At 43.9% G+C, this 22,350-nt stretch overlaps 1 protein-coding gene across 2 annotated transcripts in view; it reads right to left on the reverse strand.

Moving 5' to 3' along the window:
• The window catches only part of LOC135514935 (glypican-5-like), a 220,082-nt gene that overhangs the window by 65,943 nt on the left and 131,789 nt on the right, over positions 1 to 22,350 (reverse strand). The window lies entirely within an intron of this gene.

The following is a 22,350-nucleotide window of genomic DNA, read 5'->3' on the forward strand; positions in this document are numbered from 1 at the left end:
CCCACTGCATCACTAATACTCTAATACCAGCCTTTTTGCTTCTGCTTTCACATGTTTTGCCAGAACTGATTCTGCAAGATGCTGCAGGGACTGAGCAAGCTGTGCCTCTTGTTGATGAGGAAGAGTGAGAGGACCATAGACTTGGACAAGAAGAAGGGCTGTTTGCAGCATGCTGTAAGAGGCAGAAGAAAGCTGTTGGGACTTCTCCAGCTAAGTCACTACCTTGACATATGCGAAGGACAAAATGCCCTCTTGTTCTGGGCAATGAACATGAAGGCCCTTCCTTCACTGTCCCGAGTGGCCATCAGGGTCTTGGCAGTGACCCTGGGTATAGGGGCTCACTGGTGAAGTGTGTCTTCAGCCATGGTGAGAGAGAGAGAGAGAGAGAGAGAGAGAGAGAGAGAGAGAGAGAGAGAGAGAGAGAGAGAGAGAGAGAGAGAGAGAGAGAGAGAGAGAGAGAGAGAGAGAGAGAGAGAGAGAGAGAGAGAGAGAGAGAGAGAGAGAGAGAACTGGCATATTTAGTTTTTGTTGTCACATGATACTGAAATATGAAATGGTATTACATTTGGTGAAGAGCACATTATGACTTGTTTAGGACTCGAAATGCAAAGTTTAGGACTTGAGACTTGGCGGTCTTGACTTGAGACTTGACTTGGACTTGCTTGTCTTGACTTGAGACTTGACTTGGGACTTGAAGGCTAAGACTTGAGACTTACTTGTGACTTGTAAAACAATGACTTGGTCCATCCTCTGCTGTTTTGTGCTGCTACCATGTTGTGTTGCTGCCATGTTGTGTTGCTACCGTGCTGCGATGTCATGTGTTGCTTGCCGTGCTATGGTGTTGTCTCAGGTCTCTCTTTATGTAGTGTTGTGTTGTCTCTCTTGACGTGATGTGTGTTTTGAACAATATTTTTATTTAATTTATTTATATATATTTTTTTCCCTGCCCCCAACCCAGCAGGAGGCCTTTTGTCTTTTGGTAGGATGTCATTGTAAATAAGAACTGACTTGCCTAGTTAAATAAAGGTTAAATAAAATAAATATAAAGTATGTACGCACATGCACGCACGGACGCACACACACACACACTTATGTGAGCTGAGAGCATCAGTCCATACACGCAGGTGACCTTGGTAACAGTTGGACCAGTCACATAGGTGAAGGTTGGAGTGGACAGTGGAGTGACACAAAGTGGTAGAGACACTTGTCCTTGACACAATGACACTAGGGACCTGTCGGTCACTCAACATCTTTGACACTGGAGGTGACATCTTGGTAGATTGTGACATTTAGAAAAATGGCCGCTGTTGTCAGACCACTTCAAAAACTCAAGAAAGCACATAGTATTTCAAAAGGAATTTTAGTCTCTGACCATTTCCTGATTTATACATGGTTTCACACAGTTCTGTATCTTTATGTAATGACAGTAGCCTAATCTTCTTTTTTGAGACATTGTACATTGCTCAAGATAAGGCAATGTCAAATATAAAAGGAAAGAGGCCAGAATGGAATGAAAAGCCACACTTGAATAAACACAGAGAATCCATAAGCATAGAGATGACAGTGCTGCCCCTCATCTAAGTCTGTTTCATTCTTCGCCAGCAGCATACCACCCTGCAAACCACTACTGGCTTGCTTCTGAAGCTAACCAGGGTTGTCCTGGTCAGTTCCTGGATGGGAGACCAGATGCTGCTGGAAGTGGTGTTTGGAGGGCCAGTAGGAGGCACTCTTTCCTCTGGTCTAAAAATGTTTTTCCCAATGCCCCTGGGCAGTGATTGGGGACACTGCCCTGTGTAGGGTGCCATCTTTCGGGTGGGACGTTAAACGGGTGTCCTAACTCTCTGAGGTCATTAAAGATCCCATGGCACTTATCGTAAGAGTAGGGGTGTTAACCCCTGTGTCCTGGCTAAATTCCCAATCTGGCCCTCAAACCATCATGGTCACTTAATAATCCCTAGTTTACATTGGCATATTAATCCCCTCCTCTCCTCTGTAACTATTCCCCAGGTCATTGCTGCAAATGAGAACGTGTTCTCAGTCAATTTACCTGGTAAAATAACGAATAAATAGGGCAAATATTAGCTTTTCATTAGGAATTCACCAGCACCTCTCTTTGTCTTTCTCTCTCTCTCTCCCTCTCTTCAGACATAGGTTTCAAAGTCATCAGGAGACAAGAAGCTACTTAATGCAAGTTCTTATTATTCTCCCTCTGTACTAGATAACAATACAATAGAGAGAGAAAGAGTGAGAGGGAGAGGGGAGAGACAGAGAGAGAAGGAGACAGGGGAGAGGGGAGATTTGAGGAGTTCTTAAGGACTATGAGTTCTAATGTATTCAAGGTGTTATATATTCATTTATATGGGACAACATGTGCTTCAAAAGTAGCTTTCTTTCTGTTGTTTGGATATACTGGTAGAGTGACCAGGTTGTTAGCTAACTAGCCAAATGGGGTAACGCGACAAAGTGTCAATAAATGATAAACGACCCGTGAGTAGTTTTCGAACAGCCCATGACATGGTTAATAAAGGCAAAATGAGGTCCTGTCGAATCACTAGAGGAAGAAAAAAACATTGTGCCGGTAATATGGGTCAGATCATTTGAACTGTTTCGGTTAGAAACAAGCAGTTTCAGCTGTAGTAATGGCCCAACAATTATTGTCTGGGAGATTATTTTTTTTTATAGGAGCCCTATTTACGATATACCTCAGGCCCCAGAGTTTTCCTGGTGTCAAATAGTTAGGAAAAAGTCCTACTGTTACGTTCGTCGATGGAAGGATCGGACCAAGGTGCAGCGTGGTAGGCGTACATCTTAATTTATTAAATGAACACCGAAAAAAAACAAATACAAAACGACACGTAACGTCTAGTAGGGCTAAACAGCACAGTACCAAAAACAAGATCCCACAAACTACAGGTGGAAAAAAGGCTGCCTAAGTATGATCCCCAATCAGAGACAACGATAGACAGCTGCCTCTGATTGGGAACCATACCCGGCCAACAAAGATATAGAAAACATAGATTGCCCACCCTAGTCACACCCTGACCTAACCAAATAGAGAATTAAAAGGATCTCTAAGGTCAGGTCCCCCTATACACCCTATATACGCCGAACCCACAATAACACAGCCCTACACTATACAGATACTTCAGAGGTCTTTCCATCAGATCAGGTAACACCTACGGTAAACCTCACCTCTCACTTCACGGCTTTTCCTGCAAAGGTGAAAGTTGCACACAACAGTCCCCGGATCATGCGTTAACTTGTTTTATAGGCAGTAGCCATAAGGTTAAGCAAGGGTAACATATAAATCACTAGCGATATGTGTTTCTATGGTAATGAATAATGGCACCAGATCATGTTGCATGCTGTTGACAGTGGCATTTGTGTCCCCTTGTGTCCCTTTGTCCTGCCTATTCTGAGGCCAGGGTGAGAAGTGCTTGGCTAGGCTAACATGAGTAGCATCAGGTGCACACATGGCCACAGGGATAATAACTCATAATAGGCACTGCGGTGCTTCTTTGTCTGTCTGTATTTCCTCAGTCTCTGCATTGTCACAGAAGTCACATGTACTGTACTCTGTACTGTATGCAGTGCCGGCCCAGCCAATAAGCGACATAAGCGGCTGCTTAGGGCCCCGCGGGCCGGTAGGGGGCACCTAACCAAGAGAGGCCACTAACTTGTTTTTCCCATGAGGTGGGGGAACCCCAACCACATCTCGCTTAGGGCCCCCCAAAAAGCTAGGGCCAGCCTTGACTGTATACTGGTGATTATGAACTGCACTGCAGTAGTCACGTTCTCGGCTGGGGTTGAAGCTATTGAGATTGGGTAGTGGGTGTAAAGTTTTTTTATGGTCATTTATCAAATGGACACTCAACTACTTTGACTGACGTAGCTAGTTCGTTAGCTAAGCTAGCCACTTTACCTAGCCAGTAATGTTGATGGAATTTCACAGGATTTGTTTTTGGACGGGAGCTGTAGATATCGGTAAGAAATGGCACTTCTGTAGCCAAATATCTTATTCATACATCTTTGGGATCTTTTTTGCATTAAATGAACAGGCATGATGGTGCATTGATCAGTTTATTAAAGCCATTATTTTCACATTTTAGCCCAAAGTCGACCTTTAATATCCCTACAACTTCCGATGACATTATACACAACACTATTCCTGCTAATGTGTGTGCGCGTGTGTGTTACAACACCGTTTGGCCCAGTCGTCTTTAAAGACCCCTTTAGTTAATGAGAAAATCAAGTAAATTAATTAAACGCCGTGGCAAGCGCCTTCACAATGACGGTGGCGACTTGTTAACTGGCGGCATTCCAAAATGTTGTGTTTTTGGTTGTGTCGGGATGCATGGTTGTTTATTACCGTCCCAATCTCAATGGAGCAGCAGTGGTTTGAAAAGCGCAGTAAAGTTCATCGTGATATAGCAGCTATGTGGAGGCAAGGCCCATATTCTCATTCCACCTAAACTGTATTCATTCGGGTGTGAGGAATATTGTAGATAAAGCATTTCAATAACATGTTTTTATAGGGGCTTTTACGTGGTATTATTGAAGGGATAAGCTTCCCTCTGCCTATGTGGCCTGTTCTAAAAAGGGACTGTGGAAGTACTAGAAAGTAACATTTAATGCCCATGACATCAGTTTCCTTCCTCACGATGCCCAGTTTCATGCCAACTACAAGTCCCCAGTCTTCTTCCGACATTATAAGGCGAGTAGTTTTCCCTGACCACAAGATCTCACTGGGAAAAACTCCAGTCCCTTCTCATGTGTATCGTGACAAGGACAATTCCAAGAGAAAAACAAAAACTAGCCCTGGGCAATGTGGTGCAACATTCCACAGGACAGGGAACAATTTCTACCCCGGCGATGGATCTTTAAAGCTCTTTAGATTCGACGCCACTGTGAAGGAGGGATAGGAAATTAGGCGCTTACTTCCCTGTTTGATGTCGTCGACGACAATCTTCAAAAGTAACAAACCACAAATATGAATCTCCCGATTGGCCACGCCGCAAGGTGCATCTAAGTAGCGCACCAACAGACTTCAGAGGAATCAAAAAAAATGCATTCTTCTGATTGGTCACGCTGTAAGGTGCAGCTATAGTGCGCCGGCCACCCTGGAAACAAAGTGTATACCACACGGGCGAGACTGAGATCCGCATGCTTCGCTTTAGCCCTTAGATCTCATGCCAAGCGTCAGCAGCACCTACAACATGGGATCTGTTCTGCTCTACTCTGTTCTGTTCCAACATGTTTCTCACTGCTCCTGTTCTTGGCATAACAGACAACGCTCCAGTTGTTCTAATCTCGACTCACGTTGGCTGTGGACACGGTTTACTGTTCCTTGCTGTTATGTATGCAACCTTCTCCATCACTGCGTCCCAAAAGGCACCCTGTTCCTGATGCGGCGTACTTGACCAGGGCCCACAGGGCTGTGGTATAAAAAGGAGTGATCTATACAGGGAATAGGGTTTCATTTGGGACGCAGGCCATGTAGAGCACAGGGCAAAGCAATGTTAGCAGAGTGTTATGAGTGAATCAGTTATGAGGATGTTGTGAGATGGAAAGAGATACAGCACGGTCAGAGCTGCAGGGGTGGGTGTGTTCATCTGTCTGATCACAGTGACTCACTGGTTATGATGTGTTCGTACTTTTTAGATATTGGCCGTGGGATTGGCTCTTGGTTCGCAAACTGTTTTAATGAATATTACATAAATGTTAAACGCGTTACTAACACGTGGCGATCTTCTGTGTCGACTCTTAACTATCAGTGCAAGCCAACCCACTGGGCACAGACGTGCGTTCAACATCGAGCTTTGAATTACATTTGGTTGAGTTGTCAACTGACGTGAATTCAATGTGAAATCAACAAAAAAATTCACCATGTCATTGGATTTAGGTTAAAAGATTAAAAGCCCTTACGTTGATGACTATTTGCAAATCTATGAGATGACGTAGAAACAACGTTGATTCAATCAGTTTTTGCCCCGTGGGAAGATTTAATCCCATATGATTCACAAGCTGAAGGATACGAAGCCCTTTTAGACTATTGAGACAGCTCGGGCTGTGACGATTATGGAATTTGGTGGAATGATTAATTGTCATACAAATGGGAAAGGTTATTGTAATGATTGTCATTTTTGTTGAAAAATGTATTGATCTTGTAATGCATCATAATGCATCTTTTAAATTTTGCTAGGAAATACCTAATATGCTTAATAATTGTGCCAGTCTTAGACAGCCAGTGTATGTATCTCTGCCAGTCTGTGACATGGCAGAGTGGACATAATCACTTTTATATGCTGTAAAAGTTGCCTGACCTGTTGCTCTGCACTCCACCATGGCTACCATGACGACCAACACATAGAGGAGGGAAAGAGAATGGTGGGGAAGAGAGGAGAGAGAGAGATAAGGAGAAGAGGAGAAGAAAAGGAGGAGAGGAGAACAGAAAAGAAGGGCCCAAAGGGGGGTGAGAGAGGGTGGAAGAGTGGAAACAAAAAACATGTCAGTCTGCCTCACCCCCCCCCCCCCCAGTAGAAATACCCTGGCATCCGAGGACAAATCAGGTATTTAGACTCATAAGGGCTTTCAATTTAGCCCTAACTCCTCACAAATATGCAATATATTCTCATTCACTCTCCACTCCCCCCCCCCCCACTCCATCTCTCTTTTCTTCAAAAACATTCTTTAGTCTGAGATGAACAGGCAGCTCCGGAGAAATGTACGTGTGTGTGTGTGTGTGTGTGTGTGTGTGTGTGTGTGTGTGTGTGTGTGTGTGTGTGTGTGTGTGTGTGTGTGTGTGTGTGTGTGTGTGTGAGTGTGTGTGTTTATCCTATTCAGACTGAAGACGGCGTTGTCAGGAGTTACCAATCCCCTTCTTAAGAAGAGTTTACATGGTGAGAGGAGGGGACTGACAGAGAAAGATGCTGACTCGATGTGTGTGTGTGTGCGTGTGTGTGTGTGTGTGTGTAAATCACTCTAAAACATCCCAGCAGGGGGCTAAAGACACACATTCCAGTTTTTTATGAGAAACGGGCAGAGAATATTGATATTGTGACCAGGCTCAGCGGGTAGCAGGGCAAAGCAGGCCCTACTTCACACAGTGAGGGTAGAGAACAGCAGAGGGAGGGGTTTCCCACCCCACATCACACAGGGACAATGGCAGAGCAGGGAGTCAGGCTGTAGTTCTACAGAAATCCTAAAGTCATGACTGGTATTTCAACAGGGTGTGAGTGATCTGAACTTCCCACATAAAGTGTGTGTGTGTGTGTGTGTGTGTGTGTGTGTGTGTGTGTGTGTGTGTGTGTGTGTGTGTGTGTGTGTGTGTGTGTGTGTGTGTGTGTGTGTGTGCGTGCGTGCGTGCGTGCGTGCGTGTGTGTGTGTGTGTTTGTATACACAACTACAGTTTAAGTTAGAAGTTTACATATACTTACGGTTGGAGACAATTGAACTCATTTCACAAATTTCTTGTTAACAAACTATAGTTCTGGCAAGTCGCTTAGAACATCTACTTTGTGCATGACATAAGTATTTTTTCCAACAATTGTTTACAGACAGATTATTTCACTGTATCACAATTCCAGTGGGTCAGAAGTTTACATACACTAAGTTGACTGTGCCTTTAAACAGCTTGGACAATTCCAGAAAATGATGTCATGGCTTTAGAAGCATCTGATAGGCTAATTGACATAATTTGAGTCAATTGGAGGTGTACCTGTGGATGTATTTCAAGGCCGAGCTTCAAACTCAGTGCCTCTTTGCTTGACATCATGGGAAAATTTAAAGAAATCAGCCAAGACCTCAGAAAAAAAGATTGTAGACCTCCACAAGTCTGGTTCATCCTGGGAGCAATTTCCAAATGCCTGAATGTACCACGTTCATCTGTACAAACAATAGTACGCAAGTATAAACACCATGGGACCACGCAGCCGTCATACCGCTCAGGAAGGAGACACGTTCTGTCTCCTAGAGATGAACGTACTTTGGTGCGAAAAGTGCAAATCAATCCCAGAACAACAGCGAAGGACCTTGTGCAGATGCTGGAGGAAACAGGTACAAAAGTATCTATATCCACAGTAAACCGAGTCCAATATCAACATAACCTGAAAGGCCGCTCAGCAAGGAAGAAGCCACGGCTCCAAAACCACCATAAAAAAGCCAGACTACAGTTTGCAAATGCACATAGGGACAAAGATCATACTTTTTGTAGAAATGACCTCTAGTCTGATGAAACAAAAATAGAACTGTTTGGCCATAATGACCATCGTTATGTTTGGAGGAAAAGGGGGAGGTTTGCAAGCTGAAGAGCACCATCCCAACCGTGAAGCACGGGGGTGGCAGCATCATGTTGTGGGGGTGCTTTGCTGCAGGAGGGACTGATGCACTTCACAAAATAGATGGCTTCACAAGGATGAAAGATTATGTGGATATATTTAAGCAACATCTCAAGACATCAGTCAGGACGTTAAAGCTTGGTCGCAAATGGTTCTTCCAAATGGACAATGACCCCAAGCATACTTCCAAAGTTGTGGCAAAATGGCTTAAGGACAACAAAGTCAAGGTATTGGAGTGGCCATCACAAAGCCCTGACCTCAAGCCTATAGAACATTTGTGGGCAGAACTGAAAAAGTGTGTGCGAACCTGACTCAGTTACACCAGCTCTGTCAGGAGGAATGGGCCAAAACTCACCCAACTTATTGTGGGAAGCTTGTGGAAGGCTACCCGAAATGGTTGACCCAAGTTAAACAATTTAAAGGCAATGCTACCAAATAGTAATTGAGTGTATTTACATTTCTGACCCACTGGGAATGTTATGAAAGAAAGAAAAGCTGAAATAAATCATTCTTTCTACTATTATTCTGACATTTCACATTCTTAAAATAAAGTGGTGATCCTAACTGACCTAAGACAGGAAATTCTTACTAAGATTAAATGTCAGGAATTGTGAAAAATTGAGTTTAAATGTATTTGGCTAAGGTGTATGTAAACTTCTGACTTCAACTGTAGCTCTCACAGTCTCACATCAGAATTACACGTTCATCCATGTTTTTCAAACATCCAATTGTCAAAGTCGCTGCAAACGTCAAATGTCAACGTGTTTAAGGTTAAGTTTAGGCATTAAATCCGAATTTTCAAGGTTAGGGTTAAGGTTTGGGAAAGGCTTAAAACAAAAATCTCAAAAACAACTTTCTATCTAAATCTAATTACACACACACACACACACATACAGACAGAGGCAGATGCTTAGCCCATCCGCCATCCCCGTCCACAACACACTAGAAAAACTGAAACCTACTTGAAGGTAACAGCACTCACTGTTGCCCCTAGTGGCCGGTTTCCAAGTCACATCCCAGCATCCTGAAAAAAGGATGGACATCGAATACTGACTTTTATTACAGGCTGTGTGTGTGAGTGTATGACAAGACCGCCCTGATAACTTCAGCACCATCTCCTCAGCAGGAGCAGGGAATGGCCCGGTTTGGCCTGCCAAAGAAACAAGTGGAAGAAAGGGTAGAAGGACAGAAGGATAAAAAGTGACAATAATAATCCCTAAGAAAGTCTGCAGAAGTCTTTTCCTTCCCCAGCTTCCTCTCTTCCCTCATCTATTCTCACATCCTCTCCATTTTTCAGGGACAGATTCTATTGCCCTGACGCCACTGTCTCCATGATTTAAAAAAATCAAGTGTGTGTGTGTGTGTGTGTGTGTGTGTGTGTGTGTGTGTGTGTGTGTGGAAGCCTGACCAAAGAGAGACGGCCAACAGAATCATATTTTCCATGCATGTGTGGGCGTGGGTGTGTGTGTAATTAGATTTAATGTTGGCTCAGTGGATTAATGCTATGTAATACACTCGAATATGGCCAGGGGGCCACCAGGGACAATTTAACACTGCTACAGTAAAAAGACTTGGAGCAGGGGCAGTATATCAAGCGATAAGTTCCCCCCTGTCCAAGTTCTTATTCATTGTTATCTAAAAAGGCTAAACTGATCCTAAATCTGCACTGCTACTCTGAGACGTTGGATACATAGGACCCAAGAGGATAGAAGGAAGCTGTGGATGATTTAGGTAGCCATGGTAGTATGAGGCCCACATTGGGGTTTAGCCAAAGGGATACTTCGGGATTTTGGCATTGAGGCCCTTTATCTACTTCCCAGGAGTCAGATGAACTTGTGGATACCATTTGTATGTCTCTGTGTCCAGTTTATGAAGGAAGTTTGAGCTGGTTTTGCGAGCCAATGCTAACTAGCGTTAGCACAATGACTGGGCATCTGCTAGCATGCTATCGGTATCTGCTAGCAGATAAAGGGCCTTGTCAAAATCCCAAAGTATCCCTGTTAATAATACATGCACTGCTCTCCGCTGCTGTCTGTCAGGCTCTAGATTTCAGGCCGGACTTCAAACAGAGAGATGGTATTCCCTGAGGCCGGGATTCCAAGGGGCCCCTGACATGGAATACTGCCGGGCGGTCACTGTGGGGGGGGGTGATGAAGGGACAGGGGGTTTATGGTCACCCCTCTGGGTGTCTTCTATTCAGACCCTAGTGCCAGGCTGGGAATATGAAGAGGAGCTGGCTCTCTGCTTTTATCTCTATGCCTTTTAATGAGGCTTGAGTTCGTGTGTGTGAACGTTGCTAGCTCGCATGACGAGTAAGCTTGCCTGACACCTGAAGACTTGCACAGATGACCTTGGTTTGAACCCTGGCTGGGTGAGTGTTACATTTACATTACATTTAAGTCATTTAGCAGACGCTCTTATCCAGAGCGACTTACTATCCCTCTCTCCAACTCACACTAGAGCAAACCGCTTATATACTGAACAAAAATATAAACGCAACATGTAGAGTGTTGGTCCAAAGTTTCATGAGCTGAAATAAAAGATCCCAGAAATGTTCCAGATGCACAAAACCTTATTTCTCTCAAATGTTGTGAACAAATTGGTTGATAATCCATCCACCTGACAGGTGTGGCATATCAAGAAACTGATTAAACAGCATGATCATTACACAGGTGCACCTTGTGCTGAACGACATTAAAAGGCCATTCTGAAATGTTTTGTCACACAACACAGTGGCACTTTTTCAGAGGGGTTGGATTAAATGCGGAAGATACATTTCTCAGTTAAATGCATTCAGTTGCACAACTGACTAGATATTCCCTTCTCTCTCTCTCACACACAGATGTCTCAAGATTTGAGGGAGCGTGCAATCGGCATGCTGACTGCAGGAATGTAGTACGTTCAACCGGCCTCACCAGTAACCACGCCAGCCCCAGGACCTACACATCCGGCTTCTTCACCTGCGGGATGTTCTGAGACCAGTCACCCGGACTGCTGATGAAACTGAGGAGTATTTCTGTCTGTAATAAAGCCCTTTTGTGGAGAAAAAACTCATTCCTAATTGGCTGGCCTGGCTCCCAATTGGGTGGACCTATGCCCTCCCAGGCCCACCCGTGGCTGAGCCCCTGTCCAGTCATGTGAAATCCATAGATTAGGGCCTAATTAATTATTTCAATTGACTGATTTCCTTATATGAACTGTTAAACAGTAAAATCGTTGAAATTGTTGCATTTATATTTTTGTTCAGTATACAACTGAGATTTTTAACAATTCTAAAATCAGACATAAACAAGTGTATTCGGGATATATTTTTAAAATGGAGTGCTGACACCCTCACTGCTATTTGCCTATTCACGATCCCAAAACCCACACAAGCCTCTCTTGGCTTCAATACACACTGCCTACCTGCTGCTGCCCTGAGCAACAGAATATTAACTTTCTGAAAATAAAATAAAATATTGGCACATGCCACTGGTTCAGGTGTTGGAACAGACAAATAACAGAAAGAAAAGAAGGAGGACTCTAATATGCTCCCACGGATGTTTATGAAAACACACAAACACACAACACGTCGACGGTGGATAGAAACGGGGAGCGAAACGTTGTCTGTTGTTGTGTGTCTCCAATAACCCACTGGGACAGTACATCACAGATGCAGATATTTTCTCGGAGACCTTTGAACTCCCGGTGCCAGTGAATGTCTCATATGATCCACTACGGGGCTGCAGTGTTTCAGAAGCACTAGTCCTACTGTAAAGGCTAGCTCAATCATCAAGTGGAAAGAGTCTGTCCCTCCCTTCGACTGGCTGCCAGCTCAACTAACGTTGCAGTCTACTTGTCACATCTCGGGCCTCAAGGCATTTGGGGTTTACTATCATAAAATGTTTAATAACGATACGATCATTTACGGTGGGTTTTGTTCAGTCAGGGTGACCTACCGCAGGGTTAACAATGTTTAGCCTATATGCAGTATTCAGTATGTCTGCTGTACAGAGCTACAACCCAAAACGACTCCAATCAGAACTGCTATATGTAACTTTCAGTTTAGTTACCCTGATAAACTGACTGATTGATAAAGAGATATTTGCTCTCTGTACTTAAATGTGTGCTATATATTGTGGACCTAGAAGCTAAGAAGTGAATGAGCCAGAAGTCAATAGACAGTAGATCCAATTTTGAGGAGACCCAACAGACAATAGACCAGGCCAGTAGTCTATTAATCATTCATATAGCTAACAGACCTCTCCCTTTCTTGTCAGAGCCTTGGAGTCGATACACAGACCTATCCCATCCTCTCTTCCCAGTCCATCTCACTAAGCACTGCTTTCATCAACCTCACTAATCACCAAACTGTGTGTGTGTGTGTGTGTGTGTGTGTGTGTGTGTGTGTGTGTGTGTGTGTGTGTGTGTGTGTGTGTGTGTGTGTGTGTGTTCGTTTGTTCGTTTGCTCACACGCGCAAGTGTGTGTATGTGTGTTCCACTTCCCAATGAAGTGTACTGACGACAGGCAGGGAGGGAGACACATTGACACTGTAATGCTGACATAGGGAGACACATTGACATGGTAATGCTGACATAGGGAGACACATTGGCACTGTAATGCTGACATAGGGAGACACATTGACATGGTAATTCTGTTAAAGGGAGACACATTGACATGGTAATGCTGACATAGGGAGACACATTGACATGGTAATGCTGACATAGGGAGACACATTGGCACTGTAATGCTGACATAGGGAGACACATTGACATGGTAATTCTGTTAAAGGGAGACACATTGACATGGTAATGCTGACATAGGGAGACACATTGACATGGTAATGCTGACATAGGGAGACACATTGACATGGTAATGCTGACATAGGGAGACACATTGACATGGTAATTCTGTTAAAGGGAGACACATTGACATGGTAATGCTGACATAGGGAGACACATTGACATGGTAATGCTGCTATAGGGAGACACTTTGACATGGTAATTCTGTTAAAGGGAGACACATTGACATGGTAATGCTACCATAGGGAGACACATGCAACATGGTAATGCTGCTATAGGGAGACACATTGACATGGTAATTCTGTTAAAGGGAGACACATTGACATGGTAATGCTACCATAGGGAGACACATGCAACATGGTAATGCTGCTATAGGGAGACACATTGACATGGTAATGCTGACATAGGGAGACACATTGACATGGTAATTCTGTTAAAGGGAGACACATTGACATGGTAATGCTGACATAGGGAGACACATTGACATGGTAATGCTGCTATAGGGAGACACTTTGACATGGTAATTCTGTTAAAGGGAGACACATTGACATGGTAATGCTACCATAGGGAGACACATGCAACATGGTAATGCTGCTATAGGGAGACACATTGACATGGTAATTCTGTTAAAGGGAGACACATTGACATGGTAATGCTGACATAGGGAGACACATTGGTATGGTAATGCTACTATAGGGAGACACATTGACATGGTAATGCTGACATAGGGAGACACATGCAACATGGTAATGCTGCTATAGGGAGACACATTGGTATGGTAATGCTACTATAGGGAGACACATTGACATGGTAATGCTGACATAGGGAGACACATTGACATGGTAATGCTGCTATCGGGAGACACATTGACATGGTAATGCTGACATAGGGAGACACATTGACATGGTAATGCTGCTATCGGGAGACACATTGACATGGTAATGCTGACATAGGGAGACACATTGACATGGTAATGCTGACATAGGGAGACACATTGGTATGGTAATTCTGTTAAAGGGAGACACATTGACATGGTAATGCTACCATAGGGAGACACATGCAACATGGTAATGCTGCTATAGGGAGACACATTGGTATGGTAATGCTGACATAGGGAGACACATTGGTATGGTAATTCTGTTAAAGGGAGACACATTGACATGGTAATGCTACCATAGGGAGACACATTGACATGGTAATGCTGCTATCGGGAGACACATTGACATGGTAATGCTGCTATCGGGAGACACATTGACATGGTAATGCTGACATAGGGAGACACATTGACATGGTAATTCTGTTAAAGGGATACACATTGACATGGTAATGCTACCATAGGGAGACACATGCAACATGGTAATGCTGCTATAGGGAGACACATTGGTATGGTAATGCTACTATAGGGAGACACATTGACATGGTAATGCTGACATAGGGAGACACATTGACATGGTAATGCTGCTATCGGGAGACACATTGACATGGTAATGCTGACATAGGGAGACACATTGACATGGTAATGCTGCTATCGGGAGACACATTGACATGGTAATGCTGACATAGGGAGACACATTGACATGGTAATGCTGACATAGGGAGACACATTGGTATGGTAATGCTACCATAGGGAGACACATGCAACATGGTAATGCTGCTATAGGGAGACACATTGGTATGGTAATGCTACTATAGGGAGACACATTAACATGGTAATGCTGACATAGGGAGACACATTGACATGGTAATGCTGTTATAGGGAGACACATTGACATGGTAATGCTGCTATAGGGAGACACATTGACATGGTAATTCTGTTAAAGGGAGACACATTGGTATGGTAATGCTGCTATAGGGAGACACATTGATGTGGTAATGCTGCTATATGGGGACACATTGGCATGGTATTTCTGTTATAGGGAGACACATTGGAATGGTAATGCTGCTATAGGGAGACACATTGACATGGTAATGGTGCTATAGGGAGATATATAGAGCAGTGTGAATGCATCTCCACCCAAAAACAGCTGGTAATGCTGCTATAGGGAGACACATTGACACGATAATGCTCCTATAGGGAGACACATTGACATGGCAATGCTGCTATAGGGATACACATTGACATGGTAATGCTGCTATAGGGATACACATTGATATGGTAATGCTGCTATAGGGAGACACATTGACATGGTAATGCTGACATAGGGAGACACATTGACATGGTAATGCTGTTATAGGGAGACACATTGACATGTTAATGCTGCTATAGGGAGACACATTGACATGGTAATGCTGCAATAGGGAGACACATTGACATGGTAATGCTACTATAGGGAGACACATTGGCATGGTAATTCTGTTAAAGGGAGACACATTGGTATGGTAATGCTGCTATATGGGGACACATTGGCATGGTATTTCTGTTATAGGGAGACACATTGGAATGGTAATGCTGCAATAGCGAGACACATTAACATGGTAATGGTGCTATAGGGAGATATATAGAGCAGTGTGAATGCATCTCCACCCAAAAACAGCTGGTAATGCTGCTATAGGGAGACACATTGACACCATAATGCTCCTATAGGGAGACACATTGACATGGCAATGCTGCTATAGGGATACACATTGACATGGTAATGCTGCTATAGGGAGACACATTGGTATGGTAATGCTGCTATAGGGAGACACATTGACATGGTAATGCTGCTATAGGGAGACACATTGACATGGTAATGCTGCTATAGAGAGACACATTGACATGGTAATGCTGCTATAGGGAGACACATTGACATGGTAATGCTGACATAAGGAGACACATTGACATGGTAATGCTGCTATATGGAGACACATTGGTATGGTAATTCTGCAATAGGGAGACACATTGACATGGCAATGCTGCTATAGGGAGACACATTGACATGGTAATGCTGCTATAGGCAGACACATTGACATGATACTGCTGCAATAGGGAGACACATTGACATGGTAATGCTGCAATAGGGAGACCCATTGATATGGTAATTCTGCAATAGGGAGATATATAGAGCAGTGTGAATGCATCTCCACCCAAAAACAGCTGGTAATGCTGCAATAGGGAGACACATTGACATGGTAATGCTGCTATAGGGAGATATATAGAGCAGTGTGAATGCATCTCCACCCAAAAACAGCTGGGCTGGTGGCCTGCAATCAGAACCCTCTCAGAGCTGCTTCCAGAGACATTAGCTGGATTTACTGAGTGGAGGGGAGAGGAAAGGGAGAGAGAGGGAGGTGATCTTCAGAGAGAGAGAGAGAGAGAAGGGAGAGGGGGATGATCCTCAGAGAGAGAGGGAAAGGAGGGCTGGAATGGGCGAGGCATTTAATGGACCTTTTTATGTGGGGTCAGAGGATTAGAAGGCTCAATGCTTGCCTCCGCGGACGCTCCTCTGAGAAAGTGAAGAGAATGTGAATGACAGAGTGTGTGTAATAGTGTGTGTGTGTGTGTGTGTGTGTGTGTGTGTGTGTGTGTGTGTGTGTGTGTGTGTGTGTGTGTGTGTGTGTGTGTGTGTGTGTGTGTGTGTGTGTGTGTGTGTGTGTGCGTGCGTGCGTTTTCCGACCCATATAAAACCCCATAGTACCTTACAGTCCAACCTCCACCCCCAATGGAAGTGCCAGTGTAATACTGTGCTCTTGTATGGAGTATGTCGGAGTGTGTATCAGTACCCTGGGTGTAAACAGTGCCCCCTGGGATGCCAGCTGATGCCAACTCAGTGGGCTCTAATAGGAGAATGTCATGTGGAGGTCTGGAGGTTCCATACACTGTCACTTCACAGCATCACTCTGTACAATCCTCTTAGCAACATACACAGCCCTACAGGTTGCCTTATGATAATTACTTACACATCTCAGATATGGACAGGCTTGTAAAAGTCTGTGTGTGTGCGCGTGTGTGTGTGTGTGTGTGTGTGCACCCTCATTTGTGTGTGTTTGCATGTGTCTGTGGGTGAGTGTGTGTTTCTATGTGTTTCTATGTGTGTGCGTGCGTAAATGTGTGTGTGTCCGTGCCTAAACATGTGTGTTTATCCATGCTGAGTGAATCCTGGAAAGTGACTATGGGCAGATTAAACAGTTTGCCACTGGGCAGATTAAACAGGGTGACCCTGCCTGTGCTCTTATCTGGAGTAAACACTGAAGCCCAGCCCCTTGTTCTCTCTCTCTCTCTCTCTCTCTCTCTCTCTCTCTCTCTCTCTCTCGATCTCTGTCTCCCCCCCCCTCTCTCCCTCTCTGTCACCCCCCCCCTCTCTCTCTCTCTCTGTCACCCCCCCTCTCTATCCCTCTCTGTCACCCCCCCCTCTCTCTCTCTCTCTTGCGTGCTCTATGCATCTCTCTCTCTCTTTCTCAGTCTTTCCCTCTCAATTAAATGTCAATTTAAAGGGGCTTTATTGGCATGGGAAACGTTAGTTTACATTGCCAAAGCAAGTGAAATGGATAATAAACAAAAGTGAAATAAACAATACAAATGAACAGTAAACATTAGACTCACAAAAGTTCCAAAAGAATAAAGACATTTCAAATGTCATATTATGGCTATATACAGTGTTGTAACAATGTGTAAATAGTTAAAGTACAAAAGGGAAAATAAATAAACATAAATATGGGTTGTATTTATGCAGCTCAGTTTCCACCTCATTTTGTGGGCAGCGTGCACATCTCCCCCTCTCTCTATCTCTCTCTCTCTCACATCTCACACACACACACACACACTTGGAGAATCAAGGAAGAATTTCTTTAATCTCTTTAAATGTCAACAGCATCGTAGCTCCATCATGGGCTGCCATGGCAATGACCTCTTGCCACCCCAGAATGCATTGCTTCTAACAAACCAAAACCAGCAGAAGAAACACACATCTGAGTGAGTAATATCCAGTCTGAAGCTACTTCTGAAGCCAAAAAGTAAAAAGACATTCATCTCTGGGCCATTTTGTTATATAAAGCTAAGTAAATAAGTATACTAAGCGACCAAGCTGCTAGGACAGAACAGACCTGGCGTCACCTTCAATTAGCACTGAAGTGTGAAGTCAGATGTGTGAAAACCCAAATGCAGAGGACTTTGAAGCCCCAATGGCTTATCCCTGTCCAGAGGTCATTACAATACAATAACACCGCACGGAATAAGTACGAAAAAAAGCTCCTCAAGGACAATCCATAGACACTATTTGCTGACTGCTACAAAGACGGGAACAGACCATCCCCACGGTGCTATAAGAGCACACTAACCCTATGTCAAGAGAGAGGGTATTTGCCCAGGGTGGAAACTCAGAATACTAGACATTGAGGAAAGTGAAACAACCTCTGTCAACGTGTACAGGTCTGGGACAGTAATGGTGCAGGGCCTCCTCATGCTGTTCCAGCAGGACTTTTACGGGATCAAAGAGAGAGCACCGCAGGAAAAGATCTCTCTGTGATGACTCACCCATCCTGAGAGAGTCTGATCACACCTCTTCAAACTGTCCTGCAGTCGAGGATTGTCATTCACAACAATACTTTCACCCTGCCACCACGCAGCAGGTGAATGCAAGGATTTTGCGAGACTGTGCCTCAGAACCTCATGTCTACCCGGCTCACCACTCTACCCTGGACTTGAACAGTCTTTATGCCAGGTCCACCTCTACAAGGCAGCAATCCCAACTTCTGACAGGACCCTGAAGGACGTCACCCTCAACCGTAGCCTAAGCACCTCACACAGGAGCAACAGACACCCCACCCAGACCAGCGAGACACCCCGCCCAGACCAGGGAGACAACCTCCCAGACCCCCTCCTGAAAGACATGCACTGAGAGAACCCATGCCAAGAGGACCTACACCTAGATCACAGCATCACCAGCCACACCCCAACCAGCTAAGACCACCCCAAGCAAACCCTGGCCACACCCTATATAGGCCACCACATATCAGACATATGCCCCCCTGCCGCAAAGACCTCAACATGACAGCAGGACATTTGCCCAGGCGGGGAGCAGAGCAACAGGAATCATGAGGCATCAACGCCAAAGGAACTGAATATTAAGAAATGCTATAGTTAGTGTAGAAATCTACCAAAAAACAATTAGGCACAAACAAATTCAAACCCTTCTAGACAATTTCCTGGACAAATGGTTTCACTGCAATAATGAAGGTGTAAACTTGGCAGTAGAAAACCTAAACGGTATATTTGACCTCTCAGCTTCCCTATCAATTCTAAAAATGTCAAGCAGACAACCTAAGGAAATGAACAACAACGACAAATGGTTTGATGAAGAATGCAAAAACCTAAAAGAAATCGAGAAACCTGTCCAATCAAAAACATAGAGACCCAGAAAACCTGAGCCTACTCCTTCACTATGGTGAATCACTAAAACAATACACAATTACAGAAATCCAACCACTTCTGGGAAAATTGGAATAGTCTAAACAAACAACAACACAAAGAGTTATCAATTCAAAATGGAGACGTATGGATAACCCACTTCTCCAGCCTTTTTGGCTCTATAACAAAGAACAAAAATATAAAACATATACATGATCAAATACAAATCTTAGAAACAACAATCAAAGACCAGAACACACTGGATTGTCCAATTACATTGAATGAACTACAGGACAAAATACAAACCCTCTAACCCAAAAAGGCCTGTGGGGTTGATGGTATCCTAAATTAAATAATAAAATATACAGACCACAAATTCCAATTGGCTATACTTAAACTCTTTAACATCATCCTCAGCTATTTGGACACAAGGACTGATTCCCCTAATTCACAAAAGTGGAGACAAATTTGACCCCAATATCTACCAGGGGATATACGTCAACAACAACCTTGGGAAGATCCTCTGATTATCATTAACCGCAGACTCGTACATGCTTTGTTGGTTTCAAAAAAAGCTTTCGACTCAATTTGGCATGAGGGTCTGCTATACAAATTGATGGAAAGTGGTGTTGGGGGGAAAACATACAACATTATAAAATCCATGTACACAAACAACAAGTGTGCGGTTAACATTGGCAAAAAAACAAACACATTTCTTTCCACAGGGCTGTGGGGTGAAACAGGGGTGCAGGTTAAGCCCCACCCTCTTCAACATATATATCAACTAATTGGCGAGGGCACTAGAACAGTCTGCAGCACCAGGCCTCACCGTACTAGAATCTGAAGTCAAATGTCTACTGTTTGCTGATGATCTGGTGCCTCTGTCCCCAACCAAGGAGGGCCTGGAGGGCCTACAGCACCTAGATCTTCTGCACAGATTATCTCAGACCTGGGCTCTGACAGTAAATCTCAGTAAGACAAAAAAGGTCTGGTGGCCAGGACCACAAATACAAATTCCATCTAGAGACTGTTGCCCTAGAGCACACAAAAAAATAGACAATGTAAAACACCAAATAATGCATGCAGAGCAGAATTAGGCTGATACCCGCTAATTATCAAAATCCAGAAAAGAGACGTTAAATTCTACAACCACCTAAAAGGAAGCAATTCCCAAACCTTCCATAACAAAGCCATCACCTACAGAGAAATGAACCTGGAGAAGAGCCCCCTAAGCAAGCTGGTCCTGGGGCTCTGTTGACAAACACAAACACACCCCACAGGGCCCCATGACAGCAACACAATTACACTCAACCAAATCATGAGAAAACAAAAAGATAATTACTTGACATATTGGAAAGAATTTACAAAAAACCTGACCAAACTAGAATGCTATTTGGCCCTAAACAGAGAGTTCACAGTGGCAGAATACCTGACCACTACGACTGACCCAAAATTAAGGAAATCCGTGGCTACAGTAGGTACAGACTCAGTGAGCATGGCCTTGCTATTGAGAAAGAAGACAGGCTATGTGCACACTGCCCACAAAATGAGGTGGAAACTGAGCTGCACTTCCTAACCTCCTGCCAAATGTATGACCATATTAGAGACACGTATTTCCCTCAGATTACACTGACCCACAAAAAATTTGAAAACAAATCCAATTTGGATAAACTTCCATATCTATTGGATGAAATACCACACTGTGCAATCACAGCAGCAATATTTGTGACCTTTTTCCACCATAAAAAGGCAACCAGTGAAGAACAAACACCATTGTAAATACACCTTATATTTATGCTTATTTATTTTCCCTTTTGTACTTTAACTATTTGCACATCATTACAACACTGTATATAGACATAATATGACATTTGAAATGTCTTTATTTTGGAACTTTTGTGAGTGTAATGTTTTGTCATTTTAATATTGTTTATTTCACTTTGGTTCATTATCTATTTCACTTGCTTTGGCAATTTAAACATATGTTTCCCAAAGCATCTTAAATTGAAATTGAATAGAGAGAGCGAGCGAGCGAGTGAGAGTGACAGAGAGGCACAGAGAGTGAGAAAAAAGAGAGATGGTCATAAAACAGACGAAGAGAGAGAGGGACAGTGATAGAAGGAGAATGAGAAAGGCGGGGACAAAGTGAGCGAGGGGGAGAGAGACAAAAGGAGAGAGAGAGGCAGTGTGTGTACTATCTGAGGGTATCGAATGCAGGGCCACAAAAGGCCTGGCAGGCAGCGGCGCAACAGAATCTGTCCCGTTTGTCCCCTCAAATGGCCCCTAGGGACCCCTGGGTAATGGGTCCTTTATGCCGAGGCCTTTTCAGGACCTAATCCTCATCTACATAACAACAGTGTCACTTGGAAGCTGCGCTGTGTCATCTCCGCCTGGCCGTCACTCACTACTGACCTTTTGCTCTCTTGAGTGTCGCTCTCGCCCGATGTCTGGCTTGCTCTCTCTCTGTCTCTGCCGTTCATTTTGTCTCTCTCTCTCTCTCTGTCTATCTTTCTGTCTCCCTCATTTATCGTTTGCTCCCAAAACAATGTGGGTTTAAGAGAGAAAGACAGTAAACTAGAGGTCAGCTAACAAAATGCTAAGCCTCAGACGCCATGCCACGTTGTGTTCAATAATCACATAACGAAATCAAATGCACTATCAACGGGCTACAGTATAACCAGAACCAATCCAATAGGACCAAACCATTTTCTCCAGTGTCATCTATAGATTGTAGCATATGTATGATGTTTCACACGTTCCTCCACTCCTCTTCAACAACTGCCCTGAGGTTAGATTTACAGTACAGTAGGAATCTGCTCTGCTCTCATTGATGGAACACTGTTTTCGGAGACATGGATCCACCTACAATAATCTCGCCCCACTTCCACAGAATGAAGGTTTGTTCTG

The sequence above is a fragment of the Oncorhynchus masou genome, chromosome 3, assembly GCF_036934945.1.
Source record: "Oncorhynchus masou masou isolate Uvic2021 chromosome 3, UVic_Omas_1.1, whole genome shotgun sequence".
Taxonomy (NCBI): Eukaryota; Metazoa; Chordata; class Actinopteri; order Salmoniformes; family Salmonidae; genus Oncorhynchus; species Oncorhynchus masou.